Consider the following 27,660-nt stretch of genomic DNA (forward strand, 5'->3'; position numbering starts at 1 on the left):
TTAGATGTTTCCAGCATCAGTGGTTCCGTCACTCGAAGATGTCATATCATGGTTCCTTGATGTGTGCTTTTTGGGGTGGCAAGGACCATGATGCCTATGAGTGTGAAAAGGACCATCATTGCATCAATTGCAATGGCTCTCACCCATCTTACTTTCATTCTTGCCCTAAATGTTTGGAAGAAAAAGAGGTGCAGCATTTGAAAATGATTCATAACGTTACTTATCCTGAGGATCGAAAATTGCTGTCCACCACCTCATCTCAGATGCATGCTGCTGTACTTTGTTCCACAAATACAGTGGGAGTGCAGAGGGATTTTTCTGTGCCTCCAAAAGAATAGTTCTCAGAATAAATGAAAAGTCTTTTGATCTCCATGGTTAAAAAAAGTTGATGAATCAACTTCAACACCCATCTCTGTCCCTAACGTAAATTCCAGCAAATCCCAAGAACCACTTTGATTCTGAGTACAGGCATTTCCTCAGATATATCTTCTTCTCCCAACCTAAGATGCACAACTGGAATCCCCTTCCAACTGCAGAGACCTGCCCAATCGACTCAGGGTAGGATCCATGGAGGTCTATATACCTCCCTCAAATAAGGACAGTAAAGAAAAAAAGACGTGGTTGTAAACAGAAGGGTTCTCCACCCAATTCGCCTACACATAAATAAAAATGGCCATTTTATCAGGGAACAGTCAAGGTTTATATTATAATTTGGATGACATCAAAACACTGATTGCTTCTTGTCATCCTGTTTGTCTTTCCTTACAGCAAACATTTCTGAAATCTGCCAATACAGTCACCTTTCAGTGGGTTTCTTTATACAGAAATTACAGGCTGTGTGATGGACAAGTGCATGGACGGGTGGCACTGTTGGTTGATCAGCATGTGCCCACCCTGTCTTTGCCACTCGACACAACCTTGGAGGCCATAGCCATTCGTGTTTCCTTGGGTCATACCATCACTGTTTGTTTTCTCTACCTGTCACCTGGAGAAACATATGATCAATCAGACCTTGATGCTGTCATTGAACAGTTGCTGTCTCCCATTCTAATCCTGGGGGACTTTAATGGACATCATCCCCTCTGGGGAGGTGCTGATATTGATAGGAGTGGTTGCTCTGTAGAACATATGCTCTTTGGTCACAACCTTTCTCATTTCAGTACTGGTTCTTCAACTTATTTTCATGCACCTAGTCAGTCCTTTACTGCTATTGATCTCTCAGTTTACTCCCCTTAATTATTTTCCCATTTTGCATGGAGGGTTGACAATAATCCACAAGGCAGTGATCATTTTTCTATAATCTTGAGAGAGACTGGCCATGATTGATGCCACCCAACCTGCATGCACTGGTGGAAGCTGGATCAGGCAAACTGTCCCTCTTTCACTGCTCCTGCAGAACTTGATCCTGCCATTGTCTGTAAGCCATCAATAGACGACTCTGTGGTAGCAGTAACTGAGTGTATTATACAAGCAGCTGCTCAATGTATTCCTAAAACCTCGACATATTTTCCACTATATCCTCGTCCATGGTGGAATCCTGCCTGCCACATGGCATGGAAGGCTTAAAAATGGGTCTAGGATACATTCCATAGATATTCAACACTCTCAAACCTTATCGCTTTCCAGTGGGCCCGTGCACATGCTTGGTGGGTAAGACATCACAGCCAGAAGGAGTCTTGGATTAAGTTTACAACTGGCATATGTTATATCACTAGTTTCAAAGTCATATGGGAGAAAATTTGAAAGGTCATTGGGTAATATAATTCTGTCCCCCTTTGATCTTGCTCTCTGATGGCAAAGATTAGCTAATACCCAAAGCATCGCTGATACTCTAGATGAAAGCTTTTGCCTGGTGTCTAGCACTTCTGCTGTTTCTTCTTCCACCTTCTTAGCCATCAAGACTCGGGCAGAGCAATCACCTCTTTCCTTTCAAGCTGAATGTCTCTATGGCTATAATTGTCCTCTGGGGGAACTCAAACTGGCCCTTCATCGGTCTGGCATTATGTCGGTTGGACCTGATGATATACACTATGACATGCTGTGCCATCTATCTCCTGCTTCTCTTGCTATTCTGATTGTTTTTAACCCGAGAATGTTTTTCCTGATGCCTGGTGCCAGGGTATTTTTCAACCTTTCTCTATGCCTGGGAAGGATCTCAAGATTCCTACCAAGATACCCTCAAGGATCTCAAGATACCCTCCAATTGCTTTGAGAAGCTGTCTCTGTAAGACCTTTGAGAGGATGGTTAATGCTCGTCTTGTTTGGTTCCCCGAATCAAACAACCTCCTCTCATCCACCTAGTGTGAGTTCCAATGACAGCGTTCCACCATGAACCACCTGATTCGACTTGAAACGTCAATCAAGAAGCCTTTCTCAAATTACATCTTGTATCAACATTCTTTGACATTGGGAAGGGTTATGATACAATATGGAGGTATGGGTTACGTGGTCATTGTCCATTTTCATAAAAAAAATTATTAATGGACAGGAGATTCCTAGTTCATGTGGGTTCGACACTTTTCCATTCTTTTTTATAGGAACTTGGAGTCCCTCAGGACTATGTATTGAGTGTTACACTTTTTAGTATGTTGTGTCAGTTGTTGAAAATGAGGTGTATTGTGGGGCTGCTACAGACTGCCTGCCCTCTATTGTTTACTGAAGTGGACCACAGCAAATCAGTTTAACTTTTCTCTCTCTCTAAAACTGTTTGCATGCACTCTTACTGCCAACAGGATATACATTCTGATCCTAAACTCCATATCAGTGAAGTTGTGCTGCCTGTGGTCCCTAAGACAAAGTTCTTCAGGCTTATCTTTGACTGTAAGCTGACCTTTATACCACACACCAAGCAGCTACGGATCAAATGTACAAGAGCACTGAACATCCTCTGTGTCTTCTCTTCCACCACTTGTGGAGCAGATTGATGTTCTGTGGTAAAGATATATTGTGCTCTTATTTGATCGAAGCTCAACTATGGATCACTTGTCTATGGCTCTGCCAGACTCTCGGCCTTAAAGATGCTGGTCCCAATTTATCATCATGACCCTTCTTTGCACCTTTGCCATTTGCAACTGTCTTTACTATATGCTTCAAAACTTTGTTTCTTACCAAAGCATCCCACCTGGGCTTGTGTTTTCTTTCCTTGGTGAGCTATACTTTTACAGAACAGATGGTCTGTCATTGCTCCTTTTCGCCTTCATATCCAGGCGCAGTTGGATGAATTGGGTCTGTCCTTGGATAACATTGCTGTATCCACTGGTCAGCCCATCCCACCATGGCTTCTTATAGTCCCCAATTGTGACCTATTCTTAAGTCATCTGAGAAAAGTAGACAATCCTTTTGGAAATGCTGTCTGCTATTTGCTGAACATCTTGTTTTCAATACAGATTTGACTTAATTACTATTATTAAGTATGTTATAACTCAAAAGTTTTATATTATTTGAGTTTTATTCCTTTATTTTCAAAGATTTAAAACAATTATTAAAAGTGCAGGTTTTGCTGTGACATGATCCTTTCACAGTTAAGAGTCTAAACTTTACAAGCTAGTATACACGATACTGTGAGAATAGAATAAAGACTGTCAGCATACAAGGTGTTCCACCTGTCTTTCATTAGCAACTGGATAACATCCCAGAATTTCTCAATGGGAGTTTTACATTCTAATATTTCTAAGCTTCAGGTTAGCCATTCTCACTTGCAAGGTCAAAGCTGTGTTGCTAGGTTGACAATTTGAAGTTTAATGACATGCTTACTACCAATAAAAAGAGGAAATTTCCCACTATTCAGTTATAACCCAAAGAAAGTTCTACTGGTAAATGAATTTGGAGCATGAGATAGAAAATAATAGTCTATTGTTCTCTTGAAGTGTTCCTAGTGTTTGGCAAGTGTTTCTCATCTTATATGCATTAGTTTGCTAAACAGGTTGCATTTAGATTTTATGTTTATATTTTAATTAGACATGTATTATTTTTGTTTATATCTGAAAGTTTTATGGTTCTATACATTTAACTTGATGTAGTTCGGCATGTGGAAATGTTTGACCAAGATGGTGTTATTCACGTGTACAAGTATTGGTGAAAGAGTTTATAGATGATCTTTACCCTATGATAACTATTACAACCATGGGCATTTGTGAATTAGGAATAAAAGAGAAAAAATTGAAAAGGAAAATTAAAAATGAAATTATGGGTGTGAAAAAAGAGATTACAGAATAGTCTATAAACATTTAAAAGGTATGTACATATTTCCATTTCTTAACTTTAATCATTTCATTGCACTGTACATTGATGATAATATCTAGAGTTAATAGTAAAATATAGACATTTACTCTAAAAAAGCATTTCATATTCATTTAGGAGGTTCTAGAGATTATACAGGTGAAATTTAATTACTAGCAGCCCATATAACTACATTAAATAATGATCATTTTATTAGAAATGGTAGAAAAATTCAAAATTCAGTGTCTTCTTTTTCTAAAATTATATAATCTTAATATCATGCAAGACAAATTTAAAACTATTTCTTCAACTGGTTTAATTTTTATAAAGAACTTTAAAGAGATTTGCACACCTACTTACAATGTAAGTAGATCATAGTCATACAGTTAACAAATGATGTGGTCTGATGCAATTTACATGGCCATTGGAATCAAGCTATTTCATAGATGATGTGGCCTGTTAACATTTACCTATCCACTGGTGTTGAGTCATCTCGTGATTGGATGATGTGGTGTACTGATATACATTATGTAAACATGAGTTGAGCTATCACAATTACAGTTTGCCCCTTCAGTTGTGAGGCTTCATCCTACCTTCTCATGGGTATTGGTTCCCAGCGTTGAGGTTTTGGAATAGAGTGAACCAATCAACATGAGGCCTAACATGCCATTTGATTCTATCTTTCTCCCTCAATTGCTCCCTCTTTTTCATTGCTCACAGTGGTGGTATATGAGATTGTTTCAGTGCTATCTTTGTCTATCCTTCATTTACTTTCACAGGGATGTTATTGCCATTAAATGATGCTGGCTTGTGTCACTGTTGGGGGCATTCACAGATTGATAAATCAGTGATGATCCTCATGGTATCAGAAATCAATGTGGGTCTTAACCTTCAGTTCTTGAGTTTGAGGTGAAGATGACATGATCCTCACTTTACCTGCATGTGGATATCATTATTCTGCAAGGAAATTTGGTGTTTAGTTGTTGTACCAAGTATGCCCTTGTGTATTACCTAATCTACACATGAATTGGATGAAGATTATGCTTGCCTCAGAAGTAGTGCAGTTCTCCTCTTCTGATATTTAGATCTGTCTCTCTCATTGTCAGGGGAATCCTTCAGATGCTTTTGTGAGTACTTTTTTGTTCTCTGATACTGTTTCTTCCTCCTTCTCATCAATACAGAATTCTAGTTAATCTTCTGAGAGGAGGTAAATATGCCATGTTAGAAGTTATAATTTTATGATACTGAAATTGTTTCAAAGCCAGATTTCGCTTATTGCATAGAAGTTTGGGACACTGTGACTGCTCTTTGGTACCTCTTATGATGTTTGTTTTTTTTACGCTTGGTTTAGCGAGCATTTTAAACTTTTAATAATGTGTCAGCCTTTACTGCTGCCCTTGGTATTTCATTCCACAAGTTAAGTAAAGTAAAATTTACTTAACTGAAGCCCAATCTGCCATTTCCAAATCTTAAACTTTTCATCTAATCCTATTGTCTTTAGACTTCACCACATAGAAATCAGCTAATGAGGTAATGGATGTATTTGTGCACAATTAGCTACTGCCATTTAGTACATACAATGACAACAAGGTTATCAAATTTAAGAAGTAAGATATGTTTCAGTGATAAAATATTACTACAAAGTAACAGGAGTTGTATTTATTAATTACAATATTCTTTCTATACATGAACACATTAATCTATATAAATGTAGGACTGTGTTATCTTTCTCTTTAGTTTCATCACAGGATGTGAATGAAACTTCACCAAAATTGATTTTTACTATTATGACTAAATTTGATGTGAAGGTTCAATGAGTTCATGCAGAGATATGAGCAAATTTTCAATTTCACATTTTGTGTTTTGCAGTTTTTATGGCTGTTTTTACAATTACATACAAGGGAATCAACTTTTCTTATCATAACCTTTCAATAGCCCTTTCATTGCGAGTTATGAGTCAAAGTCCATGTCATAGAGTTTGTTAACTTCAAAATTTTATTGATCTAGTATTTTATGAATTTATTCAATAAATTGGAAATCAAATTGTAGATTATCATTCAAACTCTAGTATTATATATAAGTTAATTTCTTACTTTAAAAGTAAATAAGAAAAAGAACATCTAAATATAGATTTTAGTGAATCACATGGTTTATTGAATTCTGGATTGTTTAAAATTAGATATTTGTGATGTCAAAATACTAAGTCTACTTTGTACAAATTAGAACTCAAATGACTATTATTGACAAGATAGAATATAAGAACCTTATATCATTTTATTTTGCTGAGATATGGCTTATGTACTGAATCAGGTAAGGGGGTCTTGTTCAACTCTTTCCATTTATTGAGGTGGCTCCTTATATACTCTGATTACAGTATATGACGTGAATAACCAGTCAACAGATTAGAATGTTCTCAGAGTGGTTTTTCAGCCATTTCAACCTTTGAAAAGGCAACCACATTCTTTCAATCCAAGATTTCAATGAGATAGTGTGTCTTTAGTCTGCTCAAGTTTCATATATTTTAAAATCTAAATACATCTTAGTAAGCTTAATAAATTTAGTGGAATTCCATGGTATCAGTGTAGTTATGAATTTTTGGTTATTCAACTAAAAAACAAATTTGTTTGATATCCTACATGTGGAAAATTTTAAAAGGTTTTGTAACCTATGCCCAGTTGAAACCCGAGTGAAAAGGTCATAGCGAGATGAGATAATTGTTTGCTTTACTTCTTGATTTATTGTTATACATTTTAAGAAAAATTTAATAAGACAGTGAAGACAAGGAAGACTAAAGGTCAGTTTTATATTATTGGAGATGTACCATGAGTGCAAGTTAGGTAATGTAATCTAAGTATGACTGGAGGGTCAGTATGATAAAATAATAAAAGATAAATATCTATGTAAATATATAGAGTTATGAGACTTAAACTACTTAGAATAAACATTTGCGTTTTTTTGTTATAATACATAGTCATACTACAGGGTGGCACATAAGTCTCTAGCCATCCATATGTTATATTCAATTATGCATGTATTATAAATTTTTTTTTTTCAGAGAAATATGGCCAATGTAAGCCCATTTACATTTGAAAAGTGTATTTTGACAAGTACACATAATATTATGCAGTGAGAATGAGGGACAGCACACAGATACACTGGATACATAAGATATATGGATGGGTAGGGACTTATGGGCCACCCTGTAGTATGAAAAATGCATCCTTTTTCAATTTTCATTTATGATGATTGCAAGGTTGGTCAAGTGACAGACCCCACATATATAGAGTATACAAAATAATATATAAAGTCTTACTGAAAACAAGTGTTTGAAATGTATTTAGGAAGCTCTAGACCTTACACAAATAATATTTGAGACTTCTGGGACAAGGAATAGTTTTTAATCGTAATATGAAATCATTTTGCATGTGAACTAGTGATGAAAAAACTATTTTCACAAACAAATCTTAAGTAAAAATATTTCATTAAAAAATCTGGTTTTTTGTACACAAAATACGTGTAATCTTTGTTAAACGTCTTCCAAATTTTGCAAAAATACACATGCTGTATCAAAAATTATAGTGCAATTGTGTATGAAAACTCGTGTATTATATTGAGCCCATAGTGAAAGAGTTAATCATTGACTTATATAGCTTTTGTCAAAGGGACAGATACTTCAGCTAGTATATGATGTTAATATTCAAATGAAAATATATTATGCAAAATTAATAAAAAAAAAGTAAAATTATATATAGTACTCCAACAAAGTCCAAACTGATTTCGTTTGAAGAGATATAACCCCTTTAGACTAGTAATTAACGTGTTTGGAAGTATGCCCTAAAATTCTGTTTGCTTTGTTTATTACTGGCAACAGACTACTACCTCAGAAGTATATGAATATACCATGCATTTTTATCTTTTTGTATATATCTATAATATTTATTGTGAATTTTTTTCTTGTTCTGCTTGAGAATGTTTTATTTAATACATGATCAAGAAAGCCATTAAATTGATTTCATTTTAAGCTACCTTTGTTATTTTAAAGTGAATAATTCCTGTTACACTTGAAAAGAATATTGCATGTTGTGCAAAGATGTTGATGCCAGTCAGTTTGTTCAGGATAAATTGAGAAGTTATGGCCCTGCTTATACTTTGGTAAGAATGGCAAGTTATGTAGGAAATACAGGTTGCTCTGGATAAGTGTGAGGTTTTTTACATGTTAAGGAACATCATGTTTAGTCAGTCTAATCTGGAATTGGATAAGAGAGAGCCAATCACTAAATGCTTTCAGTCAAGAATGACAGTTCTTTGTGATTATTCTAGCAACTGCATTTGTTGTGTTTAGTGTATTAATGAAAATTGTGCACTTTGTGTCCAGTTTTATTACTTCATTGTAGACTAACTTGTTTTGTAAGAAAATTGATGTTAATTCTTAATTGATATTTTGAGTGGCTTTTCTGTTATTAAACAGAACTGTTGCATTACTCTTATATGAATTTACTTTTATCTAGGTATACCACTACTCAATGTTTTAAGAGACTTAGCCATAACTGTGGCACTCTACCTTTCTTTAGTCACTTTATCGAGTGAATTCCCATCCATATTAAATGTATAATCTGAATTTTAATAATACATATGCATTGTTTTGTATCTACTTTACTTAAAGGTGTTATGTCAAATATTTGTCCAACTAACCAGCTTATCTAAATCATTCTGCAATACTTAATCATTCTTAATACAGCTAGAAATACTCAAGAGTTTAATGTTATCAGTAAACTTCACATATTTACTTCCTTATCAATATTATTAAAGTACAGTTAGTGGACAGAAAGTGTTTGTACCCCTGCGTCCCAAGTGGTTTTTTGCTTATAACTTAAAAAGTATCACAAGTAGGCTAATAGAAGTATGATATATTATAAATATTATATTAATACACATCTACATCAATTTTTATGTAAATTAAGCAACAAATAAACTGTTTATAAACAAATAACGAAAAATAGGAGGAGCAGAAAGTGTTCGTACATTTCAGAACATGTAAAAAAACTGATATTCCCACAAAAAATTTTGTTTAGTTTGGTGAATAAACTACATTATACCATTCCAGAACTAGACACTGGGTTCATAATTATTGGAATTTAGCCGGCAAAATATTTACTTCCGGCAATTTAGTGCCATCTCTGTCATTATCTGCTTGGTCATCATGGCGAACAGAAAACAACTGTCCAGTGACTTAAAATACCGAATTATTGTAAAATACAAGTCTTGTGTGTCTCTTTCCAGTATTGCTACACAATTTAATGTGCTGAAATCTACTGTTCAAAGCATAATTGCCAAGTTTAAGCTTACAGGATCAACTGTTAACCTCCCTCGTTCCGGACACCCCACCAAAATTTTAGAGAGAACCAAGAGGAAGGTTCTCAGAGAAGTTAGTGGGAACCCTTGTTTAACATGTAATGACATACAGAAACTGGTAAGGGAAACTGGGGTTGAAGTAAGCACCTCTACAGTTCTGGGTTCAAAGCATGCTGTCTTCGTAGAACTCCATATTTAAAGCCTGTATATTTAGAAGCATGATTGAGGTATGCAAGAAAGCATATAGATAAACCCTTTATATTGGAAGAGTATTCGTTGGTCAGATGAGACTAAAATCGAGCTTTTTGGCCACGATGTTTGCAATATTTTCCTTAAGAAGGGGGAACGAAATCTTCCAAAGAACACTCTCCCTACAGTTAAACATGGAGGTGGCTCGATCATGCTATGGGGTTCCTTCAGCTCTTCTGGTGTAGGCAGCCTTCACCACATCAACGGAATCATGAAAAAAGAAGAGTATGTTGATATATTAGGCATTTATATCAAGAATGATGCTTGGAACTTGCGGCTTGGGTGTTGTTGGATCTTCCAGCACGCCAATGACCCCAAGTACACATTGAAATATGTGCAATCCTGGTTGCAGAGGAACCATATAAGCGTTCTGGAGTGGCCGTTGCAGTCACCCGATTTCAACCCAATTGAAAACGCTTGGCATGAGTTGAAGACCAGGGTTCATCAGCATCATCTGAAAAACTTGCAAGAGTTGGAGGCCTTTTGTAAAGAAGAATGGAAGAAAGTACCAGTTGAGTACTGTCAAACGATCATGAAGGGCTGTGAGAAGAGATTGCACCAGGTAATTCACCTGAAAAGCTACACAACTGACCATTAAAGTAGATGCATGAACACTTTCTGCTCCTCCCATGTTTGATTATTTGTTTATAAACAGTTTATTTGTTATTCAATTCACATAAAAATTTATGTAGATGTGTGTTAGTATAATAGTCATAATATACTATACTTTCATTATGCTAATTGTGATACGTTTTAAGTTATGAGGAAAAACTACTCACGACGCAGGAGTACAAACACTTTCTTTTGCAACTGTAACTAACAGAAAGCAAAGGCCTAACTATTGATTCAATGAGACACTACAAGGGACTCAATCCAGCCACCCTAAGATCAAATTAACCCTTCCTTTAAGGGTTTGGTGACATCCACCCAGCTCATATGCAGGAACGTATCCATGAGAGTAATTATATTATGAAATTTGACATGCTTACAAAATTTTTCAGGTTATTGGTAAATGCTACAAGGCTTTTATATGCAAAAAATTAGGTTTAGAATTAAGTATTAAGGTATTTAAATATTTTCTCATATAAATTTTGTTTCAGTATGTTGACTATCCAACATGCAGAGTAATTTTCATTTTAAAATTAAAAATACTTTTATGTATTAAAAAAAATTCAGATTTTGCATTGAAACATTTATAACTTCCAGATGATTATCAGTTGTTTTTAAAGAAAATATATTTTACATGTTATTTATGCTACAAAATCAGAATCGCAGTATATGTTCAGTGGGTTTGATCAGTCTTGTAACCATAAAAAATTAGGATGTAAATATAAATTATGTTTTTACATTCTAGAGTAACTACAAATTATAACTAAAAAATACAAATATTTAGTCTAGATAGCTTAAAAGTCTTAACATTATACATTTTTAAATATTTATTATATTGACCTTTCAGCCATTGCTGGCTAACATCATAAAAGCTACAATTATGTGGAGCACATGCACTTATATTACCACATCCAAGAATATAAAATTGATCTTTACAAAGTGACTTGTCTGGGCTGTATTTTAGTGGACTAGTATTTTGTAAAATACAGTTGCATTTTGGTTATATATACATACATTACTACTTACAAATAAGTTCTTAAATTTAGTTTTTTCAAAACATAGAACAGTAAATAAATATGGCAAACAATTATATCTTTTAGTTACAACAATCTTTGTATTCATTTATCGCTTGCTGTTGGTTGCTAAGCCTTTTAAGATTTTTTTGTGGAGGATGTAAAACAAAATTTTTTGTTGTTTTTATATCTATGTTTGAAATAAGCAAAAAAATCATAAATATCTATTTTGATACCATAGAATTACACTATAATTTATCAAGCTTATTAACTTAGCTGTATTTGAATTTAAAAATAATCAACCTTCCTTCTTGGACTCTTATTTTATGAGGAAATTACAACATCACACTTGAAAATAGCTGAGAGAGCCACTAGTGGTGCATTCTGAGTTTTTGATTGGGTATTCTCATGTCATAAAAAGAAGTAAGTGTATACAAAGGAGCATTTACAAAAATGGAAAAAGGTGAGCAGTGCCACTGTGCTTGATTCAGCAAATAGAAAAGACATGATTATTACGAGATATTTTAAACTGTCGGGGCTAAGACATCTATCCTTGTTTCAATTCCATATGTCATTGGTCTGGGTACTTTTAATCTTGTCTCTCAGTTAAGGTCAATTAACTCTTATGTGGAATAAAACTGACTTACCTCTGCTCAATGGCACAGATGGTTCGTTCTCTTCTAGGAGTGTGGGCATCACTTGAATCCCTTATGCCTTTGGGATGAGAACACAAGAGATCCTTTTAATGATCTTTCTGTGACCAAGTGATCATAAATTCTTATTCACTGGTTTCTCCAGTTTTCTTACTCAAGAAGTTTCTTCAATTTTGAGGAGTTATTAAGTCAGGACACCACTATAATATGAGTTCTTCTATTGTCACCTTGTCCAGAATTCCATCTTTTGACAAAAATGCCTTCCTTCATAGGTGAAGTGCATATACCAATGGTCAGGAATTCCAGAGTTTATGCATGTACAAAATGAATTCCTTACACAATGTTTTAGTCCTTGTTTTTCAACAGGCAGGAATGATTCATGGTTTGGGCTTGTTATGGGGAAAATATCAGGCTTCACTCTGCCAATTCTGTGGTGGTGTCTTGTGTTTCTCATCAAAGAGGTACTTGTTCCATGGCTCCTTTTTTTTTACTTTTGGACCCTTTGTGGTAGTAGGTCAATTGTTTCAATCCTCATTGATTACCCCCAAAAAGTAGATGCTACCATGTCAGAGTTTTGTTGGGTTTCTCTAATTTTAAAGCTCTGATCGGTGGATTGACCTCTTGTTGGATCACCCAACTACTGGAAATTTGGTCTCCTCTAACTTATCTTTAAGCTTTGACAATGGATACATTCTGTCAGGACAGGACAGAATTAGATCTCTAGGACTTCTCTACCCTTTGTATGTTATGCAGGGTACTAAATATGGTTTATTTCAGCCCATTATCAGGTGCAGTTTATAGCACCAAATAGGTGTCTTCTGTGATTTTTGCTTCTGCAGTAACTCTCAGTGTCCACCTCTTTCCCTTCTTTTTTTTAGCTATCCCTATGGATGCAGCCACAATCTGGCTTGATATGTCCAGCCATCCAGAAACTTAAGTTTCAGACATAGAAACCATGCAGTCTATGGCACACAGCATTAGGGTTTAATTTATAAGATAGCTATGTATCTGTCTCAGTTGTTGTTTACTTTAAAATTTGTTAACATAAATGACAAACATATTGGCAAAGGTTGATTCAGAGGTGGTTGTATGCATTTTAGGTAGAAGTACCATCCATAACGTATTTTTGATTTGGCTTTTTGGGAGAGTTTTTGTGTCTTCACAGTTGCTCTGTTTATAGCAGTCTTATTGATCTTATTAAGATCCCTTAATTCCAACACTTGAGTAATGGAAACTCATCTATCTAGGACTGTTCTACAGTGGTGATCACTCATATATAGTTCCACCTATGACACAGGAATTAAGTTCAAAAGGAAAAGTGTACCTGTTCTTGATGTAGTGTTGTTCTCCCACTAGGGTGCCAGTCTTCTACTGAGACCCACATGACCTGTTCATATGCTCTGTATGGATAATGCCCTCAATGGACCCTCCACCTTCTCAGTGTGAGGTTCTTGCTATAAATGGAAGAGGTGGTATGTATGTACTAGAAGTAATATTGTGCTAAATTGAAAATGTATTTCTAATAATACATGCTCTCTCCCCACCTTTCATCCCCATTAAGAGCCAGTGTTAGATATTAGGATAGAGTCAGTCTCAAAAACATAATAATCTGAATGAGGTGTTTATGTATAGCGCCAGGATAGAGGGCACATTGATGTAGGTGAAGAGTGTTATGAGACAAATATTGCCAAGAGCGATTAAGTGTGGTGTAAAAGACTGGAGCAAGTGAGAAAAAATCAAACCAATGTTTAGATTGGCAAAGGAAGAAACCCTGGCAGTTGAGTAATAGCTGAGAGTTGAGAGGAGGTGTTATTAGAATGTATTTCAGAATGGCTGGTATGGATATTAATGCTTTTACTAATAAAGGAGAGAACAGTGTTTCATTCTTGCTAGGTCATCAGTTTAGGAACTCTTGCAGAGAATTCACCATTTGGTTTTTATACTTGCTACACTTGAAACCACAGTGACAATATCCCTTTCACTGAGGATAACCTTTAGGGGGAGAACCTGATCAGCTGATCTGCTTGCATTAGTAGATATTACATTAATTTACCCAACAGAAAGGAGAAAGACTGAAGAATGACAATGGGGTCAGAGTTAGTTGACCCAAGCTGCCAAAATTTGACGAACAAAAATACAGCATGGATGCTTACATGAAGAGGTGTGAAACATTTGCCCCAAATCAGAACTGGAACAAAGGTGGTTGGGCAGTCTCTCATTCCATTTCTTACAAAACAAAAAAGGAGAGATGTACTGACATGGCCATGTGTGAAGATAGTTTTGAAGGACTGGCAGATCTAATAATATGTGAACAGTTCATAATCATATGCTACACTAAAATGCCGCTGTTTCTAAAGCAGAGAGCAGTAAAAGACAGATGAGATGATCAAGCTTACAGAATCAGGAGTCCACCAAAGGTGATAGGAGATTAACAGACAAATAAGAGAAGAGGTGCTATATCTTATTATAAAGTAGAGCACATTACAAAGGAGTGCAAGTCCATCACTAACAAGCAACAGCAGAAATCTCAACATAAAGCAGCTAGAGCTATTTACAATTACAAAGAAAAGTGTGACTGTCATCATGGATGCTATTGCCAGAAGAAACAGAATTGAGGAAACATCATATTCATCGCAAGATGGAAGTACTATCTCTATCATAAAACAGTTTGTGATTGATGGTCAGCTCAAATTAGTGAATGAGTAAACAGTCTCAGTAATGATCAGAGTATATAACAAACAAAGAAAGGTGCCAACAAATCATGACATACCAATAGGTGAAGATTGTGTCAAGGACAAGAAAGTGAAATGCCTAAGAAATACTAGGTGCAACAATGAGAACCAGCTTATTGTCTAGATGATAGGCACAGTTCATCTATGTATGCTGATTAATGAGACAGTGATAAAGGTAGACATTGTGCACTATATAGGAGACCTTGAGGCCATGTATAGGAAGGCATCCATCTACCGTACAGTAGAAGTTTGAAGAAACCACACTGAGACATCTGCAGTCACCACTATAGCTCAAGAGAAGAAAAGCAGGCAAGACATGAAGCTCTTGCAAGTCTCAAATGTAGGTCTATGGGAACTGAAGGAAGCATGTAAGGAAGACTCTTCACTGCACAAACTTTGGGACAGTGCCTGGGAGAAAGTTAAGCACAAGACTAATGAGAAAGGGACCTACAGAATAGAGTACCAGAAAGGAGTGCAGTACTGGATCTATCAAAGCTGATAGACTGGAGAGATTAAAGAGATCATACCATCAACAGAATACTGAACTTGTCTGAAGATGTTTGTTCACAAGTTAATTGTTGGAGGATACCTAGGAGTGAAGAGGATAATAGTCAGGATTCTCTGCAATTTCCAATGGCAATGGATCATCAAATATGTGATGAGATTCTGCTGGTCAGGTGACGTCTGCCAAAGAATAGTACTTAGAGGGAAAGTAGCCATATTGACACTGGTTGAGATGACTCTCATGGAAAAGCTGTTTAGCAGCATAGCTGTGGATTTCATTGGACCACTAGCACCAGTATGTGGCAAGAGCGACCAGTAGGTGCTGACAGTAGTTGACTATGCAACATGTTACCCAAAAACCATAGCACTGCCTCAGACAGAAACAAGAGAAAGTAGCAGAAGCCCTCCTATAAGTATTTTGCAGAGTAGTCTTCCTAAAATAATTCTGGAGTGAAAGAGGGACCCAGTTTATTTTAGAACTGGTTGAAGAAGTGAACAGACTTATCAACAGTAGGCAGCTCTTTGCCACCTTGTACAGCTCCAGATATGACACTGGTGAGAGAGTCAGTGAAGTCTTAAAGAGCATGCTGAAGAAGATGTACTATGAGAGATCATGTGGCTGGGACAGGTATCTCCAGGCTTACTGTGAAGTTTCACAAGCAAGTACAGCATTTTTCACCCTTTGAGTTAGTGTATGGAAGAATGGTATGAGGCCTAATGAAGATATTGAAAGAACTGTGGAGAGGAGAAGAAGAGTGGGAAGTGAGGAATAGAAGTTAGACTTCAGAAACTGACTGGAGAAGATATGTCAACTAGCTGGAGGGAATTTGTTTGTGGCTCAAGGCAGTATGAAACACTTCTGTGGCATGAAGGTTAAGGATCAACATTTCAAGGTTGGTAATGAGGTTTTGCTATCCACAGAAAACAACAAGCTCATCCCATAGTGAAAAAGAACTTTCTAAGTGCAAGAAGTGGTCAATATAGTGGACTGCAAGGTGAAAGTGGATGGGAAAACCAAGGTCAACTATGCTAATCTGTTGAAGTAGTATTTCAAAATGTGAACTAATGGATGCAGGAATTGAGATATAGATGGACATTGCAGGTGTGGCTGTCATAGATGTAAAACCAGGAGATGGCAACTTTTTTATAGATCAAGACCTACTATACCTTCAACCATTGGGTAGAAATGAGATGTATGAAGATGTCAGCATTGTTGCAGAAGTGACTGGCAAGCAGTACAAAGAGCTACAATATTTACTATTATGCTTGTACACGGAAGTTTTCACAGATAAACCTTATGCAACACAAAACTGAGGCCATGACTAAAGATCCAGTCAAGGTGAAGCTCTTTTCAGATGCCCTTTGTTATTAGAGACCTGATCAAGCAAGAAGTTGTGACAATGTTAGAAACCAGAATCACTGAACCTTTGAATTCAATCTAATGTATTCCAGTGATAATTGTCAAGAAGAGGGACAATTGAAATTACTTCTGTATAGATATCCTGATGCTGACAAGTTTGATTTTGAATCCATAGACAACTAAAAGGATATGTTGAAACTAAATGGTACCAATTTCTTTACCAAGATCAACCTCAATAAAGGTTATTAACAGATCCTAATGAAGAAAGAATCTAAAAAAATAACAGCTTTTGTGACACCAGATGGATGCTATCAGTTCGAGGATGCAATTTAGGTGAGTCAACTCAGCAGGGACATTCAACTTCATCATGAGGGAGATGCTGTTGAAATCCACCATTATTGGTCATTACATAGATAACATTTTGATCCATGCAGCCAAGTGTTTTGACAAAAGTGGAGGACAGCAGGAATGACAATTAGATCATCTAAGTGCTGTATTGGCTATTTTGTTCTGGACTTTGTTAGGTAAAAGGTGGGTGACTGACAGCCACGAAAAGGGAGGAGTTAACCTGCATATAAGATGCACCAACTCTAATAACTAAGCAGCAGGTCAGATCCTTCCTGGAGTTAGTTGGATAATATAGGAAGTTTACCCAAACTATGCTGAAGTTATTCCACCACTGACTGACCTGATGAAGAAAATCCAACCTAATGTGGTGAAGTTGGAACAACAACAACAGCAGATGGCATTCCAGTAGTTTAAGAACAAGGTAGGAAGTTCACCAGTACTTAGAATGCCAGAATTCACAAATTGTTATATTTCAGACTAATGTGTCAAATGTTGGAGTTAGAGCAGTGCTTCTGCAAAAATAAAAAGATTGTTTCCTATAATGCACATCAGTAAACAGAGTTTGAGTAGTGAGAAGAACTGCTCTGTGATTGAACAAGAGAGTGTTGCCATCACACTTGTTACCTGGAAATCATAGAACTACCTCTATAGGATAGAGATCAATATCCATATCAACCATCAGCTCCTTCCATACATTCAGAGGTGCTAAATTGATAGTGTTAGGATTGTAAGGTGGGCATTATACTTCTTGAGTTTCTGGTTCTGCATTGAGGCCATCAAGGGGACAATAAATGTAAGTGCAGATTGTATGAGTAGACTGTGAGCATGAAATTAGAACATTCTTTGTATGTAATAAAAGAATTATAAATATTTGTAATGAAGAGGAGTTTAGTGTTAGACTTTCAATTTTCAGTTTAATACAAGCATTATGAGGTGGATAGTTTATATAACAGAGGTATAATATTTAGTTAATTTTAGAAGTGAAATCTTATGGTAAGTTTTTTAAGTAACTGTTTATAAACTCTATGTTGTATAGTTCAACTCTTATGAATTAACAGCTGTTTACGTTAGTGAGGCTATTGCCAAAACTTTCCAAGTTTCTTGCAGTGGATCCTGCGTGGCCAAGCAGTTAGTTCACTGGATTTGCAATCTAACGGCTGTGAGCTCAAATTCTATCAAACCAAAAATGTATGCCCTTTCAGCCATGGGGGTATAATAATGTTAATCCCATTATTTATTGGTAAAAGAGTAGTCCAAGAGTTGGTGGTTGGTAGCAATGACTAGCTCTCTTTTCTCAAGTCTTTCACTGCTACATTAGAAATAACAAGTACAGACAGCTTTCATGTAGCCTTGCATGAAATTCAAAACAAATCAGTTTTTTGTGGTTTTAATTGAGTATTATTGCATTATAATATTTAGTATTGGTGTGGCATATTCTAGACTCCTGTTAGGGTACAAATATGAGAAAGAAATCATCATTGAGTTGTAGTTCTATACTGCATGATTGTTAGCTCAGCAATAAATAGTGTAAAGTGGCTATTTTTAAAGCATAATTTTCACAGAGTATATTGAAATAAAGAAGTAAAGAGGGATGTCCATCAAGAGTCTTGGAGCAACTTGTAGAAAACTACTCAGCTGTAGTTTGTTAGGATCTCAAGTCTCTTTACTTTGGGCACTCTTCTTTTATGCAGACTAGAGGGCTACTCAGGTGCTTGTTAAAAAGTTTTCTCTGTCCTTCCAATATCCATCTCACTTGATAAGATGCCATGGAACAATTTCTCAATCCCCCTACTGTCCTTTTGTTTGATGTGTATGATCACACACTATGCATAGGCACATGTGCAAATCTAATTATGCATACTAACTAGTAACCTTTATATTACAGTTTTAGCTATTCTTAAGGAAAGCAAAACCATTTATGAAAATATATTGAGCTGCATAATAGATCTTTAATTTACTATGATAATCTGTAAGATAAAGAGAGAATATGGTAACCAAAGACAATAAACTCTTACTGAGAAAGTTTCAAAGATGTGGCAAATCAGAGAATATTGGATAAAAACTGTAGAAGAAGTAGGAAGAGCATGTGGGATGATCCTGACAATTATGATGATGATTGTATAGAAAATCAAAATTAAAATGAACCTTTTGAACCTAGTAGTACTGTGTAATTTCTTCTTTTTATACTGTGATAAAATTGAATACTCTGCTGATATAATGTCAATATTTATGTTAAATAGTAAATGTTTTTTTTATTTTCATGTTTTACTGTATCACTTTAAGCATCATTGTAATTAGCACATACAAATTCATTTGCTCATGTGAATCACCATATGTTTTTTCTTTGTGGAAAGACCTGCCACTGAGATTTTACTCCTGTCCTTTTGTTATTCCCACAGAGATGGGAGATTGGTGCTTTATGATAGTTCTTTCCCACTTGCAACAACTTTGGTTCATCCTGAGTTCATGGTGGGCAGTTTTCACACACACTAAGGTACATACACTTGGAATAGATTACCAGGATTGATTAATCAGATACTTTTTGCACATTCCTATTTATTTGTCTATCATCCACTTCCTTTGGTTCAACCACAATAATTAAATATTCTAAATATTTTATTCACAGCCTTTTCTTCAGGTTGGATACAGCCCAGTTTTTTTATAAGTGGGTCTGGTAGGCTTTAGCTCAGAGGTTACATACTGTAGGGGCCTTTCTTATTTTGTATGCTATACAAATCCACCTTTGTCTCTAGACATCACCTAGGGCCTTACTAAGTTGGTTGAAATTATTTAGATTGATGAAGATTTTATTGTTTTTCTAGGGTTTTTCCACCCCTTCCTAATTTCAACCTGAGGAATCTTCACAGATTTTGTATCGTAGGCTTGTGATTGTTTATCCCTTTCTTTTATCTCTTATTCACTTTATTCTTCTCAGCCATTTTTGGTATATCCTCTCTCCCCTAATATTCAGGTATGTGCAGATCATTTTGTCTGGCCCGGCATGGCCTAGCGTGTAAGGCGTGCGACACATAATCTGAGGGTCGCAGGTTTGAATCCCCATCACACCAAACATGCTTGCCGTTTCAGCTGTGGGTGGTATTATAATGTGATGGTCAATCCCACTATTCATTGGTAAAAGAGTAGCCCAAGAGTTGGTGATGGGTTGTGATGACTAGCTGCCTTCTCTCTAGTCTTACACTGCTAAATTGCATGAAATTCAAAAACAAATAAAACAATCAATTTGTCTCACCTTTAAGTGAAGGGAAAACATCTCCTGCCCTCTAAGAACTTCTGATCAGTACATCCTTTCTTACCATCATGTGGACTATCCATTTTTTTATCAGCAGTTGTTGGGTTTATTGTCATCTAGTTAAGGGGCAGTGCCTGCTGAATCTAATGTTATTCTTATCCATACTCAATGTACTCATCTTTGTCTTACCATAACTAATCTTCTGTGGTATCTTTTTTTCACACATCTTTTATATGCATTTTGTCTTGAGCTCTGGGGTTACATATGGGGTTTCTTTGTTGTTGGGACATTATAGGTAGGGATGCAGTCAAGTCTCTTTACTTTGGACACTCTTCTTTTATGCAGACTAGAGGGCTACTCAGGTGCTTGTTAAAAAATTTTCTCTGTCCTTCCAATATCCATCTCACCCGATAAGATGCCATGGAACAATTTCTCGATCCCCCTACTGTCTTTTTCTTTGATGTGTATGATTATACACTATGCATAGGCACATGTGCAAATCTAATTATGCATACTAACTAGTAACCTTTATATTACAGTTTTAGCTATTCTTAAGGAAAGCAAAACCATTTATGAAAATATATTGAGCTGCATAATAGATTTTTAATTTACTATGATAATCTGTAAGATAAAGAGAGAATATGGTAACCAAAGACAATAAACTCTTACTGAGAAAGTTTCAAAGATATGGCAAATCAGAGAATATTGGATAAAAACTGTAGAAGAAGTAGGAAGAACATGTGGGATGATCCTGACAATTATGATGATGATTGTATATAAAATCAAAATTAAAATGAACCTTTTGAACCTGGTAGTACTGTGTAATTTCTTCTTTTTATACTGTGATAAAATTGAATACTCTGCTGATATAATGTCAATATTTATGTTAAATAGTAAATGTTTTTTTTTTATTTTCATGTTTTACTGTATCACTTTAAGCATCCTTGTAATTAGCACATACAAATTCATTTGCTCATGTGAATCACCATATGTTTTTTCCTTGTGGAAAGACCTGCCACTGAGATTTTACTCCTGTCCTTTTGTTATTCCCACAGAGATGGGAGATTGGTGCTTTATGATAGTTCTTCCCCACTTGCAACAACTTTGGTTCATCCTGAGTTCATGGTGGACAGTTTTCACACACACTAAGGTACATACACTTGGGATAGATTACCAGGATTGACTAATCAGATACTTTCTGCACATTCCTATTTATTTGTCTATCATCCACTTCATTTGGTTCAACCACAATAATTAAATATTCTAAATATTCTATTCACAGCCCTTTCCTTCAGGTTGGATACAGCCCAGTTTTTTTATAAGTGGGTCTGGTAGGCATTTGTAAATGTGAGAGAATATATTGTGTAACTTTGTACATAACAACAATCAAACCAAAAAAAAAAAAGCCAACCATTGTCTCTTTTTGTTTGGGGTGTGGTTCTGGACAGTTGGTCTATTTCTAGAGCTTACATCACTTTCTGACTCATCTGTCTGGTCTTCTTATCAAGATACATTTGGACACCTCTGTTGCCTCATCCATTCACTTACAGGAAGGAACTTTCTCTTGGAACACCTGTTTTCCTTGTCCTTGAATTTGTCTTTTCAGCTTGTGACTGCCATTTTAGATTGGTTGATTGAGTCTCTCTTTCAGACTGAATACTTCCTACAGAATGGTCTGTACATCTGCTAGTGTTTCCAGGAGGTATATTTCTACTTCAAAAATACTTTCATTGCTGCTTTCCTGACTCCATTTTCACATAGCTTCCATTCTTTTTATCTCAGTTTGTAGAATATACAGTTCAATGAGTGAGTGCTCTCAGTCTAGGTTGGTTAGTTTTTTTATATGCTTTATCTACTCTTCAACTTCCATTACTAGTTATAGGATGGTTTTGCAAATGATATTCTGTTTCTTTCCTTTGGCCATTTTTTTCTTCTTTCTTCCTTTTTATGTTGGTTTTTCCTAAATCTTTTTAATCAGTTGTGTTCTTCATTTGGTTCCTTTTCCAGACTGAAGTTTGTTTAGTTCATTTCTTGTTTGAACTGTTGACCCACTGTTATTTGTACCATCTTTATGCTAAAGTATATTTTCTTCTTGTATGTAGGAGCTGTCACTCTGACATTTTACTTTGCAAACCTCCTGGGCTCTTCACCACAAAGACTGTTTAATAATATCTCCTAATTGGCCCTTTCTCCCCAAACGTTGGGCTGCGGTTAATGTTTCCTCCATTTACCCTCATTTTTCTTGTCTTCCCTGCATGGTTGTTTCAACTCCAGTCATTTTTTTTTGTCTTGTATGGATTGTGTGTTATCTCATTTGTAATACTTTCCCACAGTAGTTAACAATGTCTCTTCTTGCTAATTTGTCTAGTAATATATGCAGAACTACCTATGTTTCCTCCCCACTTTCAGATTGCTTCTATTGCTTCTTCAAGAATGAGCCTTTGTGTAAAGCTTAAAAGTGATTGTTCCCCCACCATGCATAATGAAAAGAAGCACATCATTTTCTCTTTGTCCTGTGGTATTGGGTTTTCTCCAGGCACTTTGGTTCCCCCCAGCATATAAATTCAAATTGGTATTGGACCTCTGGTGCTTGACCCCTGATGGCCATTTGCCTATTTCAGTAAAATGAAATAAATTTAAAGAAATTAGAATTGAAATTACAATCAAATTTTTTTTAAAATTCAATCTTGGTAATTGATTTAAAAAAGGACAAAAACCATTAAATCCATGTGACATAGAACTAAATACCTGGAATGCATGTCTGGCTCTTCCTGCCTCTTTTCAAACTTCATCGACCCAACCACTACTCAACAGGAAGACATTCGACTTGCTTCTTCTGGCCTTCTACATGGATTTTCTATGGCTTTTGTCTACTGTTTTCTGATCTAGTTCAATCAGCACAACTTAAAACTAAAATCCTTAAAGTAATACTATCTAATGCAGGTTGAAGGGAAATAACAGTACCTGAACATTCCAGTTGGGAAGAACAGACAAACACAAAGCTTGCTTTCTCTTTTTTCAAACTAAATTACTGACTTTTTTTCCCTTCTTTCTTGATTGCAAAGTGAAAAGTGCCAAAGAAAGACTCCATTTAACCTTGTAATGGAAGATAATCAAAACACTAAATTTAAGAAAAGTTTAGTAAGTATGAGCAGATTGAATTAACCTTCAATCACCTTGTAGTTGGTTTTGCTGTCCCATTTGACCTATATTAGAAGGAAAAATAGATAAATTTAAAACAAAGATAATCAGAGAATAAGATACTTCTTGCTCTTAAGGCTATAGAACTAAAAGAATTAAATTGAAAAGGAATGGTTGACTGGGAGATAGTTGTATGATATCATATCCAAATATCTTTGTGTGTAACAAATGTCAATTGAGGTAACAGTTGGACAACAAGTTCAAGAGCAGAAATAACTTTAAAAAAAAAGTGAAAATCATATATTTTAAAATAGAATTGGTGCCATACTTATTTACTGTAATGATACAGTTATTGAAAATAATATATACTTTGGTTATAGTAGGAAAGCCATAACCAATAAATTTGAGTTTTCTTCTCAGTAGTTTAAAAAGGAATAACAAATATTCAAATTTATCACAAACAAGCATATATCTTTTCAGTTCTGAATTATATCTTTGATTAAGATACTAGGGATTACACTGTCAACAGACAAAAAACTATATGTGGAATTTTAAGTTGTTTAATTGTCATAAATGTTCAAGATCAAATTACCATTAGTAAACAAGATGTCTTGGTCAATAATATGACAAGAATTTGTGGTTTAATTTATTATTGCAAGCTCTATTTCTACTGGTTAAATGGAAGATATCATTAATTCAAATCCTGGATTCTTGTACAGGTTTATAAGCCACAAAAAATTGTAACAGAAATAAATAAATACAGAATTCAAACTTAAATTTCAATGCAGCATGACATTTATCTTTGTAAAATTATTTAAATATTATTTGAACGTCTTTCATTGTGCCCCTCAATGTGGATTCCTGTACATAGTGAGGGGACCTTTTGGAGAAGGTTCTGTACTTTCAATTTACCTCTTCTGGGACCTGAACAGTCACCCACATTTGTCACGCATGGCAACCTGTAAAGGGGAGGAGAAGATCCTGGTGGTTGAGGGGTCCAACCCTAACACCACAATTGGCTGGTCCGCTTGGGTTAGGATTAATCAAGTACCAGTGTTAGGCATTCTCAACAGGTGTTGTAGACATTGTGTCTGTTGCTGGTGTTTGGGTATAGTAGTTAGGAAACCCTGGCATTGCTCCAATGTCCTTGTTTGGCATCACTGTGCATCTCCTTGTAGGGTTCCATGGTGGGTGGGGGCAGTGGGCACTGAAATGTTATTACTTTATTAAGGATACCTGCATCCATGAAGAAAAAAATTGTATGACTGTTCAACAGTCACCATCACAGTTTCTGTACCTAGATTTCTCATTTAGTGCTCGTTATTTGAGAAATTCTTAGGGCAGATGTCTCTCTTTTTTTATTCAAAAGTGATTAGAGCAGCTTGCTGATTCTCCCAAGTCAATGAGAAAGTTACACTCTAAACATTTTAGTAGAAACATCTTCACTACAACACACTAAACTTCTCCTGATTTTCCCATCAAAGTATACTCCTCATGTTACCCTGAATTCCTTATGGGGAGCTATTGTTGAGAGGGACTTGAAGATCATTTCTGAGTAAACATCATCACGTCCACCTGCCACAGTCAGGGCAGGTTATATCTGAACTGTAAGGTACAGCCATACATTCCCAACCCTCTCAGATATTTCCAGTGTCAGCAATTTTACCACCTGAAGACATCATGTCATGGTTCTTTAATAGGTGCTCCTTGTGGTGGCAAAGACCATGATGACTATGAGTGAAAACTGGAACCATGCTGTATTAACTGCAGTGGTTCACACCCCTCTTACTCTCATTCTTGCCCTAAGTGGGTGGAGGAGAAAGAGGTGTAATGTTTGAAGATTGTTAATAATATCTCTTACCATGTAGCATGGAAGTTATTGTTCTTCACTCCATCTTTCACATATGGTGATGCACTCCATTTCACTGCTATGGTGGGAGTGCAGACAAATCTCTCCATGTCTCTAACAGAGTCATTTGCAAAGCATCTGAAGTCTTGTGCCCTCCATGGTTAATAGAGTTGATGAGTCTGTGTCTATTCCCATCTCTATCTTCATCACTGTTTCCAGTGGTTCTCCAGATCCACTTCCTTTGGCTTTGGGTTCAGGAGTTTCTTCAGGTCTATCTTTTTCTCCAGCCTTGAGATGCAGAATGATTATTCATGCATGCCCTCAGTTGCAAGAATATTTGTCCTCAAAAAAGAGACCTGCCTACTCAACCCTAGACAGAATCCATGGAGGTAATAGATCTCCTCACAATAAAGAAAACAAAGGTAATTTTCTTTTATCATTAATCATTGTTTGGATCCCACTCTGTGGGGAAAAGTGCCTGAGCACATATTCTTCAACAGATCAAATTTGCACTGTAAGGCCATGCTGACTTTCATATTATATTTTCATGGCCATGCAAAACACTGCAGAAATTGGGTGTTGTACAATATTCTTGTAAGTTTATCCTTGTGGTGGAATTTTAACAAAACATTTGCTTGGCTTGGGCTGTACTTGCCCATGGACTACAAGAGTAAAGCAGAAGGGGCTAGCTGCCTATCTCTGCTATGCCTTGTATTAGTAAATTGGTACAGTCTGCTTTTAAAAATAGTGTTTTGTGGTCACTTACTTCACTGTCTTGGGTGTTATCCTTCCTCCACTCTGCATCACATTCCCCCCCCTTTATTTTTGGAGTTTGAGAGTCCTTATCAATTTGTCTGTTATCCAAAATCATTGCACTGATTTGCTCCTCTTGTCAGGTTCTTGTGTTATGTTTTTTATTTTATTACCACTCTGATCCAGATCATTTTTTAGGCTGGGTTGAAGTTCTACATTGTTAGGTTTTTGAGGTTTAAGGCACCATTGATTTCTTTATTGTGACCATCTTAAAGTGCCATGTGACTTATCCTTAGTCACTTTGACACGTTGGATTCATTCTTTGATTAGTATTGCTTACTTTTGGCTTTTATTGGAGTAGAGGACATTTCTTTGGGTCTCATCTCACCAAGTTTGCTATATCTTCATGTCCCTGGCAGCCCAGTTATGTTGCTTGTTGGAGAGATTGTACAAGCTTTTTGTGTAGATCACACCTTATACAGTGGGCACTGCATTTTCTCCATTTCTATGGATTCTGTATCTGGTGACACCCCCCACCACAATAAACATTAAAAAAGCTTCATTGATAGGAAAGTGACCTCATTTGGAAGACTGAACAGCAGTCATTAACTCTGTCTGTTCCTTTACCATGTTTTTTCATTCTGCATTCTTTTTCTGACAAACTTATAGGGCAAATATCTCCATTTTTCATTCAGAAGCTATATTTTGGAGCTTCTTGATGGAAGATCTACATCAAAACAAGTGAACTCTTCCTGAAATCAAAGGTCATTGGAGATATATCCATGCTTCTTTGAATTACTCAAAAGAAGTTATTGTTGAAAGTAATTTAAGGAACATCCTTGAGATAGGGTGAGTACCTGGCTGGTTTCTCCAACCAAGTAATTTCTACTCTGAAACATGTCTCCACTTGTAAAGAGAGTTCGTCCAGAACTGTTTTAGATTCATGTTATATTTATCACAGCTCTATACTTTAATAGAATGGGGGAAATTACTTTGTACCACAATGGAATATTTAATCACTGTGGTGACCTGGCACCTGGGATTTGTTGAGGCCTGATTTACACAGACTTTTAGCTCTCTTCTGGCCTCAAAATTACTTCACATGAGTTCTCACTCTGTTCTCTCAGACATTCGGAAAGGATTGGCCGTTTGCTGTAATTAGCTCGCTGACACCACAGCTCAGTCAGTCTACTCTGGGGTTGTTTTAGCTTTGCCTGTTCTGTATATGGATTATGGTCCTGTGTTCAAGGCTCTGATTTGCACCAGTTGGCAGTTAGTTTGGAGCTTTTCAAGATTCTGCTATTCTTTAGTTGTCATGTCTCTGTTAGAACTGAAAGAAGGTAGTTGTCTTGGCTAGACTACACATTGGTCACAGTTTTTTAACTTATCATTGTCTTTTATCTGGGACTGATCTACAAATGTGTTCTTTTGGTCACAATAACTTATGTTTACTGTCATTCCATTGTTGTGACTGTGAACAGCTGCAACATTTTAAACATGTTTTTCTCAGGGTTTACCACTTGTTTAATATTATTATTAGCAATGGTGACACTGTACAACATGACAAATGTTTTTTTAGATTTTTGTGGGTCATTGGTCTTTATCATTTTATTTAGTTTTTACCTGATT

At 36.0% G+C, this 27,660-nt stretch overlaps 1 protein-coding gene across 4 annotated transcripts in view; it reads left to right on the forward strand.

The window, feature by feature from the left end:
- LOC143252974 (tubulin epsilon chain-like) overlaps window positions 1-27,660 on the forward strand; it is a 103,089-nt gene that overhangs the window by 2,454 nt on the left and 72,975 nt on the right. The gene's annotated exons all lie outside the window — the stretch shown is intronic.

This window comes from Tachypleus tridentatus, chromosome 6 (genome assembly GCF_004210375.1).
Source record: "Tachypleus tridentatus isolate NWPU-2018 chromosome 6, ASM421037v1, whole genome shotgun sequence".
In the NCBI taxonomy this organism is placed as follows: domain Eukaryota; kingdom Metazoa; phylum Arthropoda; class Merostomata; order Xiphosura; family Limulidae; genus Tachypleus; species Tachypleus tridentatus.